This window comes from Palaemon carinicauda, chromosome 17 (assembly GCF_036898095.1).
Source record: "Palaemon carinicauda isolate YSFRI2023 chromosome 17, ASM3689809v2, whole genome shotgun sequence".
NCBI lineage: Eukaryota > Metazoa > Arthropoda > Malacostraca > Decapoda > Palaemonidae > Palaemon > Palaemon carinicauda.
In genome coordinates, this window is record NC_090741.1 from 63440058 (window position 1) to 63461383 (window position 21326).

The following is a 21326-nucleotide window of genomic DNA, read 5'->3' on the forward strand; positions in this document are numbered from 1 at the left end:
GATAGACAATGACTCCGCTATTGCTGGAATAGTGGCATCAAGGGGAGAGGTACCTCTCCCACCACACCAACCACAGAAGATTCTACACTTCGCCTGGTAGACCCCTGCGGATGACTTTCGCAGATGTTGAGACACCCACTCCGCAACTTGTGGAACGCCTCTCTCTGTGAGGGGATGCTGGATGGTCTCCAGGCGTGAAGCCGAAGCGATACTACGGCTTGTGGTAGATGTCGTAGTGTGGTTGTATGAGTAGCTCGTGTCGTGGGGGAAGCTCTCTAAGGAGTTCCGTCAGGAGATGTAGAAGTTCCGGGAACCACTCTGCATGATACCGCAGCAGAGCTATCAGTCATCGACAGGTTGACCGATAGTCTAGTCTTGTTGAGCCCCCTTCTCAACAGACAGAACGGTGGGAAGATGTAGACGTCGATGTTGTCCCACCGTGTAGAAAGGCATCTTGCTAGAGTCCCTTGGGATCTGGGACTGGGAGTAGTACAGCGGCAGCTTGAAATTCAAGGCTGTCGCAAACAGGTTCACAAGGTCAGGACCTGTTGGCTACCAAGGGGGGCCGAAGACCACTCGGTACTCTCTATCTGTGAAGTCCTGCTCAGACTGTCGGAGAGCAAATTCCTTGTCCGGAATGAAACGAGCCGATAGGGTATGAGTGGACTTCGGTTCATCTCATTATCTCCACTGTAAGATGAGAAAGTTGATATGAAGAGGTACCTCCCTGCTTGCTGAAACGAAAGGCACTACCGTGGAGTTGTCGTCCACGGAGTGACTCACCAGGGTCTGTTGGAAGTGTTGAGGGGCCAGACTACAGCCTTCATTCCTAGCAGATTGATGTGGAGGTACCTTCCGGTTCTGACCATAAGCCTGATTCAGAACGTGGAACCCCCCCCCCCCCCGTTTTGACGAGTCCGAAAACAGCATCAACTGAGGGGGAAGGGCGAGATGATCCATTCCCCTGCAAAGGTTTCCATAGGTCAGCTATCACTGCAGGTCCATTCGTTCCGCAGGTCCCAAAGGTACCAAAACGTCCGGGGAATCGTTGTCTTGATTCCACCGGGACTTGGGCCGCCGACGCAGGGATTTCATCCTGAGGCGGCCGTTGGAACTAGATTGGCCAAGGAGGAAAGGTGACCTGGGAGGCGTAACCAAGATTGGGCTGGAAGCTCTCCTCGTCTGAGGAAAGGTTCTGCGATTCTCCTCAGCCTTGCTATCCTGTCATCTAATGGGAAGGCTTGGAGATTGGAGTCCAATATCATGCCTAGATATCCCAGTTGTTGAGATGGGAGCAGAGAAGACTTCCCGAGAATTACCATGATCCCTAGACCTTGGCAAAGTCCCAGAAGCTTGTCTCAGTGTTGAGGAAGGGTCGATTCCGAGACTGCCTGGGATAGCCAGTCCTCCAGGAAGCGAAGGAGACGGAAGCCGCTCCTGTGTGGCCATGAAGAACAGGGTGAATGTTCTGGAGGATAACTGCGGTGCTGCGGGGAGATCGAAAAGCACCGTACCTTGAACTGGTATATCTGTTGTCTAGGCTGAATTCCAAGTACTTCCTGGAAGACGGATGGATTGGGATATGGAAGTACTCGTCCTTCAGCTCCAGTGTGCACATGAAGAGTTGTGGTCACACTACAAGCCTGATTGGCTCTGCTGTTCCACGCTGAACGAAGTTTGTTCGACAAACTTGATCAGGGCAGAGAGGTCGAGACAGGTCTCCAGACTTCGGACGCTTTCTTACAAGAAAGAGTTGACCGAAGAAGCCGTGGGGGAGAGCCTCCTCTAGAGCATGGTCTCGATTCCTGCCTAAAGGGCTAGCCCCTTTGCCGATCCCATGGCATAGGAGCTCGGCGACACTGGATTTGCTGTCAGCGGAGGTAGAGGTGTAAAGAACGGGACGCGATTCCTGGCTGATCACGGAGATCGTGCAGGAATCGGCCCCGGCCTGCTGCATCCTGAGCGCGCAACCTTGGGCATCCCCCCACCGGGGACCCTGCTGGGGGGTTGCCAATCCTAGTGTTTGCAGCCTCGGCTGCTCCCTCAGGATTATTGCTTCCCCAGAAGGACTTCCCGCCCTTCTTGCCTCTGACAGGAGGGGGCTGCTGTTTAGACACCTTGTCTTAGCTGCCGGGGCTGGTTCCGATGTCCTAGGCTGACGAGGCTGTTGTTGTTGAGGCGCTGGAGGTTGTAGGGTCTGGATGCAAGCGCCTATGGAGGAGCAAACCGTGATTTGATTTCTCCATTTCTCAGTTGTCCATTACCTGTCCTTGGGCTCAAAACAAGGTCTTTCCAAGAGTGGAAGAGTGTCTGAGCTTGACGACATCCATGGTTGGGACTTCCGAGAGGAACCTCTCGGTCACTGCATCTCAATGCTTCAACATCGGGTTTGCCCACAAGTTCGAAACTTGGTGAGCCGGGAAACGAGATGCTCGTGCCCGAGAGGAGGAAAGTTTCCATGACCTTCTTGGAGCTCTCCCTGGACAAATTCTCGGATCACAGCAGGATGCCCAGAGATCCAAGCCAGACAACCAGCCACGAAGTGGCCCGCATGGCACACTTTGCGGCTCTCTTCTGGTTTAAAGATCTCCGAAGACGAGAATGTCACCAGCTGGGCGGAGAAGTTCTCGAGAGAAGAACTCCCTGGAGAGGCCCTTCCACGGAATGGTGGAGAGGAAGGGCTAAAACCAGGTTCCCCATGATCTCGAAGTACCTCCTCTGCTGACGGCTGACAGACGCAGTGTCAGCGCCTCCCGCTAGGGGAAAAGGAATCGAATGATCCTAAGGAGTAGAGATGATGGGGCCTGCCCGAAAAGAAGGAGAAGAATGTTGCCCAGACCTCTCTGAAGATCCTTCCTGCTCTTGCATGTGCCATGCTCTGCGTTTACGGGGTGAAGATCGTGAACTGAAAGTACGCGCCCCAGAAGACTCGCCAGGTTGCCCGTGTTACGATAACACGACAGGAATAGCAGTCGAAATCAACCCTGGCGCTCACGCGATGGCAAATCGTTGGTTCGCGCGCGGGCGAACATGGGCGTGCCCGCGCGCGGGCGAAAATGCACGTGGGCGCGCAGGTGAGGGCAAGTGCGGTTGAAAGGACGAGCGCTGGAGGTCGGGAGACCGATGGCGTGTAGGCGAGCAATGGCGCGTTGGAGAGCGATGGCTCACTGGCGGGAATCGCGCTGGCGCTCAAGCGATGGAAAATTGCTGGTTCGCGGGCGCATGGCTGTAAGGGCGAGCGCAGGCGGCCGGGAGACCAATGGCGCGCTGACGAGTGATGGCGCGTCCTGGCGAGCAATGGCTCGTAGGCGGGCGAAGGCGCGTTGGCGAGCGATGGCGCGTGGGCGAGCGATGGCGCGTGGGCGAGCGATGGCGCGTGGGCGAGCGATGGCGCGTGGGCGAGCGATGGCGCGTGGGCGAGCGATGGCGCGTGGGCGAGCGATGGCGTGTTTGGCAAGCCGTGGCGTGTTGGCAAGCGGTGGCGTGTTGGCAAGCGGTGGCGCGTAGCGACCGCTCGCGTACAGGAGTGGTAACGTGTGGGCGCGTAGGAAACCTACGACGATTAAAGCGTTGGCGTTGAAAACGCTTGCGCGCAGGCGATGAATCGCGCGGGCGTAGAGGATCGCTGGTGCGTAAGGAGAGCCCCGGGATGCCTGTGATCGCCTGTGCGCTAACTTAGGTATCTCTTGGGCGGCGCGGCGAAGTAGAGGCGCTATAAGTCCAGAAGAACATGTGAGCGCCTGTGCGCTAGCGAAGGAACTTCTTGAACTGCGTGACGAGGCAGGAACCAGGAGATCGTAGGAGCGTAGTTGTGTGGCCAGCTGAGAAATGCGCGGCCAGACGTATGAGAGATCGGCGGCGAGGAGGCGAAGGAATAACTCCTTGCCTGCACCCAGATCCAAAGATCATGGGCGCGTGCGCGAACGATGGTGCATATGCACATATCAGGAAGGGGGGGCAGAAGCGAGCTGGCGAGCAGGTGCACGTGGAGTTCAGTGAGGAATAACCTCCCTGCTTGCGCCCAGATCCGGAGATCGTGGACGCGAGGGCAAACGTTGGCACGCAATGCGCACATCAGAAAAGGGTGATCAGATGTGCGCTGGCGATCGTGGGCGCGTAGCCGCACAGAAGATCTCAGAAGAGTTGGCGATCAGGAGTTGATTCAGCAGAAGTCTGGTCCACAGCAGGAGACTTGCGCCCAGATCCAGAGATCATGGGCGCGTATTGCGCACATCAGGAACAGTAGTAGAACGAGGTAGCACAGGTTAAAAAAAACCTGGCACTAAAGGGCTTACTCACATGTGACATAAGCCCTTAGCCCAGAAGGGACCGGCGCCCGTTTGGAAAACTGGGTGGAGGCGCCCACAGCGCTACTGCGTCCAGGAACGGAGAAGGAAGACAAGAAGATCTGGCAGGTGTCGAAGATCGCGAAAGAACTGCTGACAGGTCTAGAGAAGCAGCAGCAACAGTCTGTTATCGTCGAGGAGGATCCTCTGCGGCTGAAGATGAGGACGACCACGGACAGGAGCACCACCATCAGTCCACCGAAGAGGAGTCTCTGTTAGTGAACTCCCCCGAGGGGGAGAGACACTCGCAGGAGAGACCGGTGAACTCAGCTGTCCCCTCGAAGATGTTCGGAGGGGGGAACTGAGCCTTCAGCAACAACAGCAGTAGGGAGTCCTCTTCATAGAAGACTGATGAAGGCGCCCCTTAGGGCCGTTGGATCAGCAAGCTGACCATAAAGAGCAACCCTCTGAAGAGGATCTCCTGCAGTTGCTCAGCCCCTTGAGCGTAGCTGCAAGTGCGATCGCTCAGCACCAAGAGCAAATTCGCACGAAACCATGGTCCGGCCTTGCAACCGCTCAGCCCCTTGAGCATGGTTACAAAAAGCGGTAGCTCGGCACCAAGAGCATAACCGCCCGAGGACCAGAAAAAAATTAAGGTAGGAGAAGAAACCCCCCGGAAGGGGAAAAAACTCATACCTGGGAAGGGTTCTCACCCAAGGAGGCGAACCTCCTAAGCGTTCTTTATGAACTAAGGAGCTGACAGTTGACACGGGAGAACTTCAAGGAGACGGAACACGTCCATGACGAAGTCGTAGAGGAGGCGGCAACGGCAGACTCCCCAGGACCCTAGAGGAGGCGGCAACGGCAGACTCCCCAGGACCCTAGAGGAGGCGGCAACGGCAGACTCCCCAGGACCCTAGAGGAGGCGGCAATGGCAGACTCCCCAGGACCCAACAGGATAGCTTTGTTTCGTAGGCACATTAGGCAAAAAAAAACTAGATAGTCAACTGTGAAAATAAAACAATTAGTTAACATTAATTCCCCCGGGGAACTCCGAAGAGGAACCCCAGCGGGAAAAGAATATAAGAATTACACACAGGAATGCGCCCTCCTCCCCCACTGCCACTCACGGGAAGGGGGGGAGGGAGGGGGAAGGCGAAGAACTGTAACAAAACAGAATTATAACAATTATAAATATGTAATTCAACTAAGAATGTTAATCATAAGAACGAATGAACCCCGAAGGGAAGCATTCTACACAGAGGCTGAAAAGTTAGCAAATGCAAGTTCCCTACGCTGATAGACCAAGTTCCCCGTAGGGAAGGAGGAACAGCGGAGAAACATATTAGTAAGTAGAGTCCAGGGATGACGATTCCCCACGGCGCCCGCCGAAGGGAGACCGAAGGACCAAGGGAGAGATCGCGACCCATGAAAAGTTATCGTAGTGGCCTGAGACCACACGGAGAAGTTGTCCTACGATGAGTGGACTTCCTACACACACAGCACAAACACTGAAAAGGAAACTTACTGTATTTCTATACTCAAATATATACATAAACATAAGAATGTTTACATATATATTAAGTATAAGAAAAGTAAGTAATTAGTAAGACAAAGCATTAATGGCTGCCATGCGAGGACGGGACAGAGACGTCTGTTCATTGTCCGAGCCAAAAGTGAAGTGAAGCAGTTCACCGGTGTGTGAGGGGGGAGGGGTAGCTAGCTACCACTCCCCTACCCCCCTGCTAACTAGCGCGGGGATAATACACCCTCGTTAAAATCTAATGGCTCGTCATTTCAGCTACGCCGAAAGTAAACCCTATGTAAATAGCGTGGTTTGTATTTCGGTTACGGAACAACTCTCGATTAAAAGATAGTTGGGGACAAAATATGCTTGCGTACCTCCATTTGCCTTATTACCTCTGCCAACGAAGTTGGAAGGAGGTTATATTTTCGTCCCTGTTGGTGTTTGTTTTTGAACAGCTTCCTGGCCACAATTTTAATTGTTGAGTAATGAAACTTACAATTAACTTATGTAAAAGGCTGGAAATTATTAAATTTTGTAAGGTCAAGGTCACGGTCAGGCAAAATGTCCAATTCACGTTATCAGCCATAAGTTTGGAAATCCTTGTCACAGAGACTTCAAACGTGGTTCATATTTGAGTATAAGTAAATTCACACTAATTATTACATTTTAAGGTCAAGGTCGAGAAATAAGCTGCTGCGGCGGAGGTCTATGCTCTACTGAGTGCCCCTCTAGTCTATGAATGTGATCCTGCATTATATGTAGAGCCTGCATCCTGTCTAGCTCCTACATTATCTCTTTACACTGTATTGCATACTTCCTGTTTGGATAGATAACTGTTGGAAGTTACCTCATCCTCTTTGAAGTCGATGACTCCACTTGAAAATTTGATAGAGCACTGTGACAACATATTCTCATGATTCCATTCTATCTCAGGCATATCACAACTGTTATAAAATAGCAAAAATTCATCACAAGTAATCAACAAAATATAAGACACCAGTTTCTTTTTAATTGTCTTTCACTTGAAAAAATAATTTGGCCTTCTGCTCCAATAGTTTTTATGTAGCTGATTTCCCCTAAAGGGCATGTAATATCGATCTAATGGTTGGGAATTTAGTTTCAACTTAAATAATAATCACAGATACAGTACTCTTATTATTAACCAAGCTACAACCCTAGTTGAAACAGCAGGATGCTAAGCCCAAGGGCTCCAACATGGAAAACAGCCTAGAGAGAAAAGGAAATAAACAAACATAAAACAGAGTGCCCGAGTGTACCCTCAAGAAAGAGAACTCTAACCCAAGACAGTGGAAGACCGTGGTACACAGACTATGGCACTACCCAAGCCTTAGAGAACAAGAGTTTGATTTTGAAAGATCCTCCGAGAAGAGCTGCTTACCATAAATATGACAAATTTGGGAGTAATTTGTATTTTCCCTAGCATACAAAGCTGTAGCTCTTTAATATAGCATTATTACTTCAGCGGAGCTGAAAACTAGTCGAAACTGAAGGTTAAACAGTTTAACTACCCACCAGTAGCTAGCGGGTGTGTGTTTAACCCCCCCCCCCCCCCCCGGGTCCCACCCGCAAGATACAAACATTCCGCTTTTCAATATAGCAGACTCACCTTTAGGTGGGTGGAAGTCCTATCCAAATGGCTGGAGACTGTCCCGGGATGGCCTCTAATTCTGAATGACTTGAGGGATCCTCGCACCACGTTATCATCTTTGGATGATGGCCTGAGCAATCAATTGCTGGAAGGGAAAAGAGATTTATTAGTACTGTACATGTTTTTGAGGGACTAAAACAAATAAATTTCAAAATCATAAACAGCCTCCCGCCGTTAGAAAGTCGGGATCGTAACCTCCTACTGGGTAGGTAGGCAACTTACAGAGCGTGACATTCACCCGCAGACTGATTGATTAGACTTTTCTGGTATCCTAACATCTAAGGTAATTGAAGCTGACATCATCTATCATATATAAAAAATTAAAGAATATCCAATCAAAACTATAAAACGTAAAAAGTTTTCAAAAGACCTGCTTCTGAAATAAACCTAAAAATGCCGCTAGCATAGTATGACATGTCCAAGAATAAAAGCCAATAAATCATCAGCTCAATGTTGTTGTTGGGGTATTAAAGCCAACACTTGTTGGCACGGGCCTTTCCCTTGGTTGGCCCGTAGATCGGCAGCTCAACTAAGTAGCAAGATATTAGTAATACAACGACTGAACACTTATTAATGTCGCCATAAAAAAACGGGATAGAAACCTTCATTTTCTATGCGTCTGGAAGTCCTGGCAAACAAACGCTCGTGTTTCATTACTGTTACTAGCTTTTGTTTACGGTAACTCTTTCTATTATGATGATGGCTTTTATGACGATGACCGACAGAAACAGTTTAAAAACTTTAACTCGAATATCAACACATTCAGACAAGTACACTATGTTTTAAAGTATTTCAAATGTGGTTAATGACGATACCTAGCTCATAGCCATAGCTTTTAAGTTATGGTCGTCGACCCACCATAACGCAATAAGTGCGGATTTCTGCCAGGAATCATCATAGAAAAAAAAATTCAAAACACCACAAAATACATTACAAACCAGTCTTATTTTCTACAAACTGTTTAATATATCTTTCAATAATTTAATCATATCCCCAGTATATTTTCCCCGCCCCACACCCTAATTCCCACTGGGTGGCCGCCTTGTTGGCAAATATATTAGGGTGTATCTCACAAAGTATTCATCTGCAGTGAAAATAAAGGTCCTAGACGAAGAAAACCGGAGTTTTCCTACAAATAATTGAATTTTTTTCTTTTATTAGAAAACTTTGCCTGACGAACTGTAATAATACCAGCAACCTACGACCTAGCACTAAATGAAGTGTCAAATGAAAATACTCTCGCATTACATGGGCAATAACTGTAACAATTATGGCCATGGGCCCATGGCAGACCATATTTTATTGTACCTGCGTTGAGAATGGAGACACGAACTACTCTGAAGCACAGAGGTCAGGTGGTCCTGGCATTCTAGTGGTCATCAGATATCAAAAATAGGTCTAACCTTGTAGTTAATCACATTAATTTCTCACTAACCACATTCTTACCTTGTTAAAATCCTTTGATCCCGAATTCGTGAAATTAGCCTTCTTATTATCAGTTGAACTGAAAGTTAGCCAGACAATTGATAAAAAAAGCCACGACAGTCGACAAACATTGGCAGGCAGTCTGGACTCTGTCACACAGTCACTCTGGAAGAGGGCGTTCCAATAATGCACGAAGAGGGATTTAAATGTTTCGGTATTTTAATTCACACCTGTAATTTGCAATTAAACTGTTTGAAATGAATAATAGTATTTTTCTCTGATACCGCGAACATTACATGAAGAGTTATAGCTTCAATATTAGGTATTAGTATATAGCAAGAGACGTTAACTGAAAAGCCTTCCTAGTATCTTATTGTATGTGCTATATAACATTAGAATACCATTTTAAACTAAAGCAAGTATTCAGTTTAAATATAAATGATTAATATTCAGCACTGCAACGAACTATAATTGACCTAAAAATAAACAAAATCTAGATTTTTTGTTAGCAGACGAATTTCTAATAGGGAAACAAAACTAAAATGGTAAAATGTCACGATAGAACTCAACCTATTGGTATTATGAAACCTCATCTTTGATATTTTAAAGATATTGCCAATCTATTCTATTTAATGATTTCGCAAAGTTATTAATTACTTTATGCCTGTAATTTAAAAAATCATGGACACCGCGATGGTATGGGCACCTATTGGCAGTTAAAGGAACTAATAATACAAATTATTCTTGATATTAACTGGTAACTTTGTGTTTATGGCAAAGACATGTTAAGCAAAACGTGCCCAATTGAAACCCTGCAACATAAGACGAATATAGTCGATACCAAATACATTTCTATTTGTATTCATGATATATCTATATATTACGGTAATTAGCGATAAAAAAAAATAAAATATAAAAAATTGCTGGCAACTTTGCCTTTTCTAGATTAGTCATAAATGTATCTATTGTTCACTCTTTAAAAATGTATTCGTATAAAAGATGTTTTTATGAATGATCATCACTAAAATGTTCAATGAATAAAAATTAATAAACTTTTATACTCTTAATGTCCTACTCTTCTTTATAATTAGAAGACTTGAAGGAGTTTTGTTCATCATATTTGGTACCACAAGTGGCAGACCCATTTACAAAACTGTGACGTGGCATAAAATGAAAACGCAAGATACGAAATAAATCAACATTAAATATGTAATGGAATAAATCTGATTGAATAAATTACCATGGAAAATTTATGTAGCATTATAGCTGAATATTACTATGTAGCCTATACATAGCAGGATGCGTTATCTGAAAATTCTTTCTTAAAGCTTGTATATATATATATATATATATATATATATATATATATATATATATATATATATATATATATATATATATATATATATATATATATATATATATATATCATTATTATACAATTGTTAAGGTAATCAATGGTCTTCAAATTTAATATAATTCATTATTATATAGTATATGCCCACAACTTTGGATATAACAATATTTGACATAAAAGCAAAATGAGCTATTTTTTTTTGGCGTTGGCAGATGAATATATAACTAGAATAACCAAAACAATAAAATACTGTATTAAAAATAATCCCACCGTACTATGTAACCTTACTTTTTTATTTTTTAATATTGATTGTTTATTATAAAGATGTGGACCCCGCGATGGTATGGACACCTATGGACAGTAAAATGAACAATTTGGTTTGTTAGTAAATGCCTACTTTATGATTTCGACAGATATTGTATATAAGGCGTGCTAAGTTTAACCATAGCACTATAAGACGTATGTAATAGAAAACTATTTCTATTTTATCTATAGTCATAATATATTGTATTCTTACGATAAAAATTGGTAAAGAAATAAAATATTAAAGATTGCTAGCAACTTTACCCCCCTCAAGAGGAATCATAATAAGGTCTATTGTTTAAACTTAAAAATATTAGCTTATAAAATATTTTTCGTATAATACATTAATAATAGAATAATTTTAATAAAGTAAAATAAAAGATTTATAGATAAGTACCTCTGTATTCTGCTGGAAAAATAGAAATCTTAGAGATATTTTGTGCAAATATTCTGGTAAAACAAATGGCAGACGAAGTTTTAGAACTGTGACGCTGCATAAATAACAACACAAGATACCTCTGAAGCCAAGTTAAATTATGATCTTTGATTGCATAAAATGTTCATAGGTATATATACTCTAAAAAAATAAGATTTCCCTAAAACTTATAATCCTTTTAGGCTTTTTTTTGCAATATTTTTGGATCTGCACTCGAATGCGACGAGGAGTAGCTAGTCTAAACAGATTTCAGGACTCATTTCATGTAAAAATTTTAAATTTAGATAAATATTGATGACATATCTCATATATATACAATATATTTAATTTCAACATCTTAAATGTGTCACTTACCTTGGCTGTATAAGAGCTTTGTATAATTTCTATTTAAAATTTAGTCACGTTATCTGTTCAAGGACAACTATGCCATGGAAAATAAAGGCAGAATAACTTTTAAATAAATAATTAAATAAATAGTACCTGGAAACTACTAGCTTAATAATAATAATAATAATAATAATAATAATAATAATAGTGATAAAATGCATTGCATCAAAATTTTAATCAAAGTAATATGAGAACTAAAAGCACAAGTAAATATTGTTTTGCGTTAAGTATAAATGAAGTTGCTTTTCATTAAAGAAATGAAATAAACAAAAATAATTAAAATTGCTAGACACTTTTGTAATCGTAGCTACCATAAATATAGCTATTGTCCAGCCATTGAAAATCAGCTTATAATTTGATATTTAATAACAAGACAACTAGAATTAACAATGAAACATTAAAGATTCCATATGATGTGACCCTAATGGTTTGTTCAACTTGAAAACAAGAAATATTTAAGAAGTTTTACAGATCTTGTTTGGTTAAATAGAAAGCAGATGAATTTCGACTTCTTGTACCAACAAATTAAGTAAACACCTTTTCGATTTATTATTTTACAGTGGAACAGCATCATCATCATCTCCTCCTAAGACTATTGACGAAAAGGGCCTGTTAGATTTTGCCATTCATCTCTATCTTGAGCTTTAAAATCAATACTTCTCCATTTATCATCTCCTACTTCGCGCTTCATAATTCTCAACCATGTAGGCCTGTGTCTTCCAACTCTTCTAGTGCCTAGTGAAGCCCAGCTGAATGTTTGGTGAACTAAAAAACTACTTATGAGTAATTAATTTATAATTCTAACGGTAATATTATTGTAAATATATTCTGTAAGAGAAATGTTGAACCCTTAAACAATAGTTTTTTGTTAGGCAAGAAGATTAAAACAAAAATGTTGCTAATAGTTCTTCTAAATTAATTTTGTACGAGATTTTGTTACCGCAACCAAATATTTCTATTATTATCATTACCAGCCAAGCTACAACCCTAGTTGGAAAAGCAAGATGCTATAAGCCCAAGGGCTCCAATAGGGAAAAATAGCCCAGTGAGTAAAGGAAATAAGGAAATAAATAAATGATGAGAATAAATTAACAATAAATCCTTCTAAAAACAGTAACAACTGAAAGAAAATCTTTCATATTTCTATTTATTCATTTCTATTTATTTTTACCGGCGTGTCAGTTCTGGAAATTATCTTTCTTTCATTGCATCATAATATATTATAAATTCTTGTTATACAGTTAAGTAGAACATTGATTATACGATACACTTATTCATATATTTAATTCATATTTTCATAGAATTTTAACACACATTATATATATATATATATATATATATATATATATATATATATATATATATATATATATATATATATATATGTATATATATGTATATATATATATATATATATATATATATATATATATATATATATATATATACAGCGTATTGTATATAGTATATATGCATATACAGTACATATATATTAAGAATTATTTTCGCAGAAATAGATAAGCACTCAATAATTATCAATATTGATTAGCAAAAAAAAAAAAAAAAAAAAAAAAAAAAAAAAAAAAAAAAAAAAAAAAAAAAAAAAGCCTCCAGCGCTTATAAAGTCATGGGTGTCACTTTCTAAAATAATGCAAGTTATTACGAACTAAACCTTAAGTTTACTAGGCATATCATCATTGCTTTCATTCAATGTGTAACAAATGTAGTGATATCAATACAAAGGTATAGTTACATTATGTACACTAGAGGGACACTCATTAGAGTGCAGATCTCCGCCATGGCAGCTTATTTCTCGACCTTTTGCTCGACCTTGACTTTGACCTTAACATGTATTAACTGGCGTGTATTATCCTACATTCATATATGAACCAAGTTTGATGTGTCTGTGACAAAGATGTCCACTTTTGGCTGATTACGTGAATTGGACATTTCGCTTGACCGTGACCTTGACCTTCCAAAACTTAACCATTTCCAGCTTTTTACATAACACTTAATCCCTGCTAGTTTCATTACTCCACGATTAAAATTGTAGAAAGGAAGCTGTTCACACACACATACACAAACGGGGCGAAAACATAACCTCCTACCAACTTCGTTGGCGGAGGCAATTACTATCTCTTGAAATTAATTGCCAAATACTTACGCAGTTTGATTTTCCGAGTAACATCTCCAGATCCATTTTATGCTTTGCTCCCTCTGTCAAAAGAACTTTGAATATAGTTGAAAAGTTATTACATTCGACCTGATGTCATACAATTATCTAGTTGACCATTTCCTTTTCACCATGTTGAGAAAATCGTCTCTTATCAAACCTTTTTTGTAAATTCGTTTCTATGGAACAGGTTGACATGAGACTCGTTTTATATTTTGTGTATGACTGGTGTATTTTAACGTTGTTACTCATCTTAAAATATTCTATAATTTTAATTCATTACTTATATACTGTTTATATAGTTTATTTGCCATTACTTTATTTCCTTTCCTCACTGGGCTACTTTCCTTGTTACTTTAATTTAAGGTCTGCTTTTCTGTTCCTAGATTATTGAGTTCGTGTGTGCGCATGTAGCCTACCAACATATTTTCATGTCTAAATTAAAAAGTAAATAAAATAAGAAGTTTTATCGTTGCAAACAATTCTATATAAAATGGGGTAATTTATTTCTTGTAATACAATTTTTATGGTAGGGATGAAATTTTACGAGTAGATTGCTATGAGAGAGAGAGAGAGAGAGAGAGAGAGAGAGAGAGAGAGAGAGAGAGAGAGAGAGAGAGAGAGAGAGAGAGAGAGAGGTCAGCTCCGTGGATCAACAGGGAAACAAAGGTGACTGGAATACGATAGGCTACTGGATCCTGCTGGATCCATGGCCAGGTCATTTGTTTTGAAAATGAAAGTTTTTACCGTACAAAACATTAACCGAAGATTGAACGAAATGAAATATCACACTTATCGACGAAAAGAAAATTAAATAAGAATTAAACCATAGTTGGAAGGATTTTTTTTAACTTGTCTTCTTTGTGTATGAACTAACGGAAAGTGGTATTATTGAGAGAGAGAGAGAGAGAGAGAGAGAGAGAGAGAGAGAGAGAGAGAGAGAGATCCGTGAATGAGCTAAGGGGTGGCAAGGTCTCCGATCCCATGGGAATTATAAAAGTGGAAAAGAGCCGTATTTCACCGCCTCACTGAATCTACATTTGTTTATTTCTAGAAAATCGTGCGAAAATCTATGTTATTCAAGGAGGTCTAAACCTCCTCCTTGATGTTATTTAGGTAGATAATTATCCGGACGAGTATGAAAATTTATTTATTGAAAAGGTTTTAGATGAATAAAAAAATTTAACGATATAAAAGTTTTAAAAACTAATTCTAGAAAAAACACTTGCCTTGTCCGACGAAGAGTAACAGTATCCTTTCACTTTCACTACCAATTGGAAACTGAGTCAGTATTCAGGTAACTTCACACTTCAGGTTCAACCGTTCAGGGATTTCAGTCCACAGAGTCACCGACACTGTGTCTCAGTCTCAGACTCGCTTGCCGACTCGGTGTCTGAGTCACAGAAGCTAAACCGTGAGTCAAACCACGACCATCTATATGAAACTCGACTTTTACAAAGTTAGTCTGAACAAATTCTTGATATATATATATATATACATATATATATATATATATATATATATATATATATGTATATATATACATATATATATATATATATATATATATATATGTATATATATACATATATATATATATATGTATATATATACATATATATATATATATATGTATATATATATATATATTTATGTATATATATATTTATATATATATATATATGTTTATTTATATATATATATATATATATATATATATATACTGTATATATATACATACATATATATACATATACATTTATATATATATATATATATATATATACTGTATATATATACATACATATATATACATATACATTTATATATATATATATATATATATATAAATGTATATGTATATATATGTATGTATATATATACAGTATATATATATATATATATATATATAAATGTATATGTATATATATGTATGTATATATATACAGTATATATATATATATATATATACTGTATATATACATATATATATATATATATATATATATATATATATATAGGCCTATATATATATATTATATATATATATAGCATATATAGCATACAACAGATAAACAATGGGTTAAAAAATAAATCGGACAAAAATATAATAAAAAATCAAATTTTATCATTGTACTTGAGCTTCTTAAAAAGGTTTAAAATCCTAAAAAAAAAATCTTTATTAGAAACCGATGAAATTTCTGACATCGTTTCTGACCCAACCACCCATTTCTTTGTATTCTAAAAACTCGGTATTCACATAAACACGTCTTAATGTTAAAAAAAAAGTGTCACTCTTTTTATACCTGGGAACTACCATCAGATTATAGGCTCACCAGAACGTCAGCCGGGCAAGCCCAACTCCCCACTGTGGTGGCCAACCAGAGCAGTGGCCTCCCGAGTAAACAGCTTAAACTCACGGTCCCGGGTGGAGATCGATCTGCTGCCATGTGAATGCTAGACGAACAAATTGCCACTGTACTAGCATTGATGATTCACATTGAAAAATAATGTTTAGTTTCAATTTATCATTGTCTGATTCAATATTGCACATAATTTGCCATTTAATTGATATAAAAATATTTTCATTGTGGTTACATAAACCTTAAAGGGGAGTTTAATGTAAAGTTGTGGTAAATCTATTGCAATAACTGCAACTGCTTTTTCATTACCTACAACCCCAACATGACCCGGAATCCAGCAAATTGCAATACTTTGAGAAATTTTTTAAGGACTTTTAATTTATAATACAAGTTGGTTCTTGTATGTAACTTTAGAGGGCTTATGACATTAGAATTAATGACAGACCCAAGAGTTAGCATATCTTCAATTGTTTAAATAATATTCAATCTTGCAGTGAATGTTTTTAAGTTGAACAAGCTGATATAAGTCCCTCTTCATAGTTTATGTATAAAACAATCATTTTAATGTTACTGTCCAGAACATATTTTATACTAATTATTCAATAATTCTCTTTTATTTTTTTACTTCCTTTCCTTGCTGGGCTATTTTCCCTGTTGGAGCCCCTGGGCTCATAGTATCCTGCTTTTCCAATTAGTGTTATAGCTTAGCTAGTAATAATAAAGACTGCTAGCTCCTAAGTAAATACTGATGCTTTGCTAGGTAACGATATATGACTTATTCCACAAGAATACTACAGCACAACCAACACCCATCAAGGATTTTAAAGTATCTGTTGGCTATATAGTGCATCATCATGAGGACCTTTTCTGTTTCGTTGATTGTGGGGACTCTGAATATGATTACATTTATTTAGTCAATATAAACAATGAAAGCATAGTCTCGCGTGGTGCTATAACCTCTAGACCATGGTCTTCCACTGTCTTGGGTTAGAGTTCTCTTGCTTGAGGGTCCACACTCGGGCAAAATATTCTATCTTAATTCTCTTCCTCTTGTTATGTTAAAAGTTTTTAATAGTTTATATAGGAGATATTTATTCTAATGTTGTTACTCTTCCTAAAATATTTTCTGTCCTTGTTTCCTTTCCTCACTGGGCTATTTTCCCTATTGGAGCCCCTGGGCTTATAGCATCCTGCTTTTCCAATTAAGGTTGTAGCTTAGCAAGTAATAATAATAATAATAATAATAATAATAATAATAATAATAATAATAATAATAATAATATACTTGTGTCCTTCATGATCCAGAGTGAAGTAAAAAGAGATGGCTAATTCAGGGCTATCCTGATGTTTGTATATATTAATAATTTATTAGCTCGAAGTAAAAATGGAGGATCATGATTGTTATTAAATACTTCAGCTGTAATCCTTTGTTGGATAATTAGTATATGGGGCACTCAATGTACTTAGCATTGTTACAAAATCACTACTATTCCACATACAGTGATGCCTCAGGATACGAAATTAATCCGTTCAGGATGCGGTTTCGTATCCTGATGTTTTCGTATCCTGAGTCGCTTTTTACATGTAAATAGCCTAATCCGTTCCAAGCCTTATAAAAAGTCACCTTTTCTTTCATAAACACGCTAAACTGTAGTAATAAACATGCATGCAGCTATTTCTATCATTCAATAATTAACACAACCGTTAAAAACAGCCTAATCCATTCCAGAAACCACTATGAGATTATTCAATAATGTACAGTACGTAGTTATAGCCAAGTTATCCCCCCCAAGCCCAAAGAAAACGGTCCGTTTTCTTTACTACGGTACGATACTGTATAAAAGTTACGGTACTGTATGTACGTAAAGCATTTAGATCAGTGAAGGTGTATTGTTACTGTACCTGTACGTACACCTAAATTAATTATTGATACTGTACCTGTACACTCTGAAAAAAAGGTTACAGTTAATTAGTGTAACAAAAAAGTTGAAACTTACCTTTTGAGTGAGACGATGTCCGATAGCGAAGTCGCGGCAGAGGAGGATGGCATAAGGCAGAAAACGTAACAAGTGACAGACTACGTACAGTAATTTACACACTTAACACATTAACACTTAAACTTTACAAAATAAAAAAAAATGGCAGAAATAATTAACACTTAACATTACGTATGGAAAACTATAAAATGAAAGAAAAAATTACTTTAACACTTAACGGTAACATAAAACTTAAAATTGAATTTTTTTTTTTTTTTTTTTTGCCTTTTTATAACTTTACGTTTTTCTTATTTTCTAAATCTCTTCTACTTCTTCATCACTTTCTTTTTTCTGTTTCTTTTCTTTACTTTCACCTTCTACTTCTTCATCTCTTTCTTTTTTCTGTTTCTTTTCTTTACTTTCACCTTCGTCTTGGCCTACCAATACCGCTGGCCTCTTTAATAAGAAACTATCCATTGAAGCTTGTTTCTGCCTACTTTTCAACACATTTCTAAAATGCGTTAGGCAAACGTCATTGCAGTGTTGAAGCGCACGGTTGGTATAAACTTTTTCTGGATGTTCCTTTTCGACGAAGTCTGCCATTTTATGGAAACATGCAAGAATTTCCTTAATGTCTGCCGTTTTCAAAGGTGCAACATCCTCCTCATCACCGCTAGAGAACTGCTCTTGAACATCACTCACTTGCATCGTCTCCAACTCCTTCAAGTCGTCCGTCGTCAACTCCTCGTGGTGCTCCTCGATAAGTTCATCGATATCTTCCGCGCTAACTTCCAGCCCCATGGACGTACCAAGATGTACGATGTCAGCCACCTCAGACTGCTGAATTGGTTCAGGATCGTCAACGATCTCGGCTTCTCCTCCAGGCTTCCCGAACCCCTCGAAGTCTCGTGCAGAGACAGCATCGGGCCACAGCTTCCTCCAAGATGAGTTTAGGGTACGCCTCGAAACTTCCTGCCAAGCGAGATCGATGAGTTTGAGGCATATCACGATGTTGAAGTGATCTTTCCAAAATTCACGCAGAGTGAGGTTTGTACTCTCTGTGACTTGAAAACATCTCTTGAAGAGATGCTTCGTGTACAATTTTTTAAAATTAGAAATAACTTGCTGGTCCATGGGCTGGAGGAGAGGGGTGGTGTTAGGCGGTAGATACAGGACCTTTATGAAGGAATACTCGGCCAGAAGATATTCCTCGAGGCCAGGAGGGTGAGCTGGAGCATTGTCCAACACCAGCAGACATTTCATAGGGAGGCGCTTTTCTTCCAAATATTTTCGGACAGTCGGACCGAAGCAGACATTCACCCAATCAATGAACAGTTGCCTCGTTACCCAGGCTTTTGCATTCGCCTTCCACATCACAGGAAGGTTCTCCTTAATAACTTTGTGGGCTTTGAAGGCTCGGGGATTTTCTGAATGGTACACCAGCAGGGGCTTTATCTTGCAGTCCCCACTGGCGTTTGCACAAAAAGCAAGGGTAAGCCTGTCCTTCATAGGCTTATGTCCGGGTAGCCTCTTCTCCTCCGCCGTGATGAATGTCCGACGAGGCATTTTCTTCCAGAAAAGCCCAGTTTCGTCGCAATTGAAAACTTGCTGCGAAGTGTAGCCTTCCTGCAGAGTCAACTCCTCGAACGTTTTAACAAAGGCTTCGGCAGCCTTCGTGTCCGAGCTGGCTGCCTCCCCATGCCGTACCACTGAATGGATGCCAGTCCTTTTCTTGAACTTCTCAAACCACCCACGAGAAGCCTTAAACTCTGGGGGTTCCTGCTGGGATGTTCCTTCTCCTGCTCCTTCTTCGGCCTGAGCACGCACGAGATCACCGAAAATGGCGGAGGCCTTCTGGCAAATTGTAGTCTCAGTGATGGTGTCTCCTGAGATCTCTTTGTCCTTGATCCACACAAGAAGCAGCCTCTCCATCTCGTCATGCACGTGCGTTCTCTTGTTGGAGAAAATAGTGACGCCCTTAGAAGGTGTTGCTGCTTTGATGGCCGCCTTCTGCTTCAGGATGGTGCCTATCGTAGACGGATTCCGGCCATACTCCTTGGCGATCGCACTTAAACGCATGCCAGACTCGTACTTTTTAACGATTTCAAGTTTCGTCTCCATCGAGAGCATCGTCTTCTTCTTCTTTCCTTCGGCAACATTCTTGGGACCCATGGCTTCAGTAATACGTAATATAATACACTACGTAACGTTATATACAGTCTATGTATAGTAAACACTAATACAGTACAGTGCACAGTAACGAAAGTTTATTAACGATAACACGTGGCGTACGAATGTACTGTATATTAACACAAAGTCAAACAAGCGAAAGCACACAACACAATGTCTGTTAACGATACCGCGGTCGGAACGAAAAGAGAGAGAGAGAGATAAACGCCCGTGCGTAGGCAAGCTGGGATAGTTGCCGACCAATAGGAAAGCAGGATCTTATGGCGTCAGCTAGCGTCTGAGTAGGGAGATAACCAATGGGTGAGCGGGAGGCTGTAAGTGAGTCTACCCAAGTTCAAAGTCTGGCGGCGCGCGCTTTTTAAAATTACTCTCGGCGAAGAGTTGGGATCTCGTAAGGTTTTCGTATCCTGAAATTTTATCCGTATCCTGGGGCATAAAAATCTTCGAATCACTTTTCGCATCCTGAATTTTTCGTAAGCAGAAACTTTCGTATCCAGAGGTATCACTGTACAACATAGCAATTTGAGGAATCAGGAATGAATGGTAACTTCATAAGTTTAGAAAATATGATGAAATTTGGATATTATTTCTTTTAGTTTAATATTGATACGCAATAATGCTTTCTTTTAATGGGCATATATAACATATTGATCGTAAACCTTTAGTGTTTGTTATAATGTTATTTAAGTGAGTTTGAATATATATATTATATATATATATATATATACGTGTATATATATACATGTATATATATATATATATATATATATATATATATGTATATATATATATACACACATATATATATATATATATATATATATATACAAAATATATAAATATATATAAATATATGTATATATATATATACATAAACATATATATATATATACATATATATACATATAATATATATATATATATACATGTATATATATATATATATATATATATATATATATATATGTATATATATACACACACATGTATATATATATATATATATATATATATATACAAAATATATAAATATATATAAATATATGTATATATATACATAAACATATATATATACATATATATACATATAATATATATATATATATATATATATATATATATATATATATACATATGCGAAAAAGATTAAACATATCAAAACATTACCACTCAGGTAGAAAGAAAACTACAACATAACCAGCATTGAATGAATAATAAAAATGTTCGCATCAG

The 21326-nt window shown here is 39.4% G+C and overlaps 1 long non-coding RNA gene across 1 annotated transcript in view; it reads right to left on the minus strand.

Annotated features, from left to right (window-relative positions):
- The window catches only part of LOC137656826 (uncharacterized), an 87836-nt gene extending 78782 nt beyond the window's left edge, over window positions 1-9054 (minus strand). Inside the window, exons 1-2 of the long non-coding RNA XR_011047022.1 lie at window positions 8930-9054; window positions 7442-7568 (exon numbers count right to left, since the gene is read on the minus strand). This is a non-coding gene — a long non-coding RNA (uncharacterized lncRNA). The remainder of the gene's footprint in view (window positions 1-7441; window positions 7569-8929) is intronic.
- Between the last annotated feature and the right edge of the window lie 12272 nt (window positions 9055-21326).